This window comes from Eimeria maxima, genomic scaffold (assembly GCF_000499605.1).
Source record: "Eimeria maxima Weybridge genomic scaffold, Emw_scaff1314, whole genome shotgun sequence".
NCBI classification, from domain to species: Eukaryota; Apicomplexa; class Conoidasida; order Eucoccidiorida; family Eimeriidae; genus Eimeria; species Eimeria maxima.
The window spans coordinates 1-2694 of NW_013563468.1; positions in this window are offsets into that span (position 1 = coordinate 1).

Sequence of the window (2694 nt, forward strand, 5' to 3'; positions counted from 1 at the left end):
TATATATATATATAATATATTTGTTTGCCTTAATCGTGTGTATTTTGTTTACGTTAATTATTTAATTATTAATTATAATTATTTTTGTAATTAAAGGTCAAATAATTAATTATTTACAAGGCACTCTACTGGCATTAACCAGTACAAGGCACTCTTTTTTTCCTTCGTAGAGTTGTAGTATACTCCCCTTCAAGCAAGGCATTTGTTTAAGAAGAAATTCAATAACTTCATTGAATTTAATTAATTATGTTAAAGTTTTTATTTAACTACATGTAGAGTGAACAACAGAAGACACGAAAAAACGGCATAAAAGAGCAGAGTGGTTAGTGAATATATTGAACAATAAGAATTCATTGAATAAAGAAAGATGAATCTTCTATGACAACACCGCCTCTAAGTTAGTGATTATGTTCAAAATAATAATAATAATAATAATAATAATAACTTAACGAATAAAAAAATATTATTCTTTTATAACATTACTTCCTAACTGGCGTCAGCAATAAGAAGGCTGTCGTCTGTGTTTGCGATTTTCCAGTGATTATGAAGGTTATACATAACTTCACGCAAATAGCGTTAAATAAGTTATTTTATGGCTTAAATGAATACAAAAAGTCATGAAATGAATAATATTTCTATTATTCTTTGAAAAATCTAGTGTTTTGCAAAAAATAGCGATATATCTGTATGGCGTGACGTCTGCGGTAAGAAGTAAAGAAAGCGCGGCACGCGCATTTTAATAATCACCCCCTAAAAATTCTTTATTTTATGGAATGCATCAATATGAATGCAAAATTCTTTTTTTATTCATTTTTAATTATTTGCCCATTTAATTGCTTAGTCTGTTGGTTACATTAACTACGCTACTACTCACTACATAGGCTACAAGCGGGAGCACCGCTAGTGCTGGTATACCTACCTAAGCAGCACATTAAGGAAGCGATTTCCCTCCTTGTGGCTTTTTATTCTTTAATTATATTTTAAATAAAAATAAATCTATTATTTCTGTTTAATATTATTTACGTGAATATTTTAACCACCGTTTTTTCTTAGTCAATCCCTTAGTCAGCCCTGTGGGGCAACCACCAGCCCCGTTCTGCATGATATAAGAAAGCAGGGAGGAAGTTTGTATTTATTTGTGCAAAAAACCCTTTATTGGGTTTATTTTTAATGTATTTCTCGATAAAATTGGGAAATATTTATATTTAAAGGTCCATACTGGGCTGCATGTACTCCGCAATAAGTATTGCAGGTAGCCAGCGCTCGCAGCGATACTCCTGCTGCTTCTTCTTTATTTCCTTCTTCTCTTGAAATGAGAAAAAAAATCACTGTGTATCTTTGAGCTTCCTTTAAAGCAGTGAATAGCTCTGCTGTTGCTGCTGTTGCTGCTGCTGCTGCTGCAAGAAGCAGCAAATTGTACTATAAGACGCATCTCTTCTGCTGCAGTTAAGAGATGGCGAGTGATATTGACGCCGCCATCAGAGGCGTTCTTTTGCAGTATGCAAAAGCAAAGGGATTAGAGGGGCAGCAGGATCGTACAGCAGCAGCAGCAGCAGCAGCTGCAGCAGCAACGGAGGAAGCAACAACAACAACAGCAGCAGGACAAGAAGAACAAGGGGAAAATGGAAGAAATAATAGCGATGCATTAGCAGCAAAAAAAGCAAAAATCTTGCAGGTTGCTCGCATGCTTGTTGACTCTAATCCTCGTATACGTAATAAGGGTACGTATATGTATATGTATACATGTATATGTATATGTATACATGTATATGTATGTATATACATGTATATGTATATGTATACATGTATATGTATATGTATACATGTATATGTATACATGTATATGTATATGTATATGTATATGTATATGTATATGTATATGTATATGTATATGTATATGTATATGTATATATGTATGTGTATGTATGGTTTTTCTTCTTTTTTCTCTTGTTTATATTCTTTTTCCTCTTATAATGTATACTTCTTCTTTCTCTTGTTTATATTCTTTTTCTTCTTTTCTATGTTCTTTTTTTGTTTCTTTTTCTTACCCAATTTGCTGCTGTTGCTGCTGTTGCTGCTGTTGCTGCACTTCTTTCTTTTCTTTTTGTTCTTTTATATGTTTTTTTCTCTCTGTATGCATGCATTAAAACGCGTGTATGCACGACACCAGGGCTTATTTGTTTATTTATTTATTTATTTATTTATTTATTTATTTATTTATTTATTTATTTATAGGTATAAAGGCAATAAGTAATTTCTTAGAAAAATCACAAAATTTAACAGATGATGAATTATTGCGTGTATGGAGTACTCTCTACTATGGTAAGAAAATATAAATAAATAAATAAATAAATAAATAAATAAATAAATAAGTTAGTAAATAAATAAATAAATGTTTATATATAGATAAATAACGCATGCATGCGTGCATGCATACATGCATGCATGCATACATGCATGCATGCATTGTATTATGTTATTATTGTATTATATATAAATATATAAATGTATATGTATATATACACATCTATATAATAAATATGTATAAATATGTATATAATACATAAAAAAGAAGAGAAAAGAAGAGAAATAGATAAAAGTAAATAAATAAATAAACATTGAATGTATTTTTTTTTCTTTTTTTTTTTTTTTTTTTTTTTTTTTTTTTTTTTTTTTTTTTTTTTTTTTTTTTTT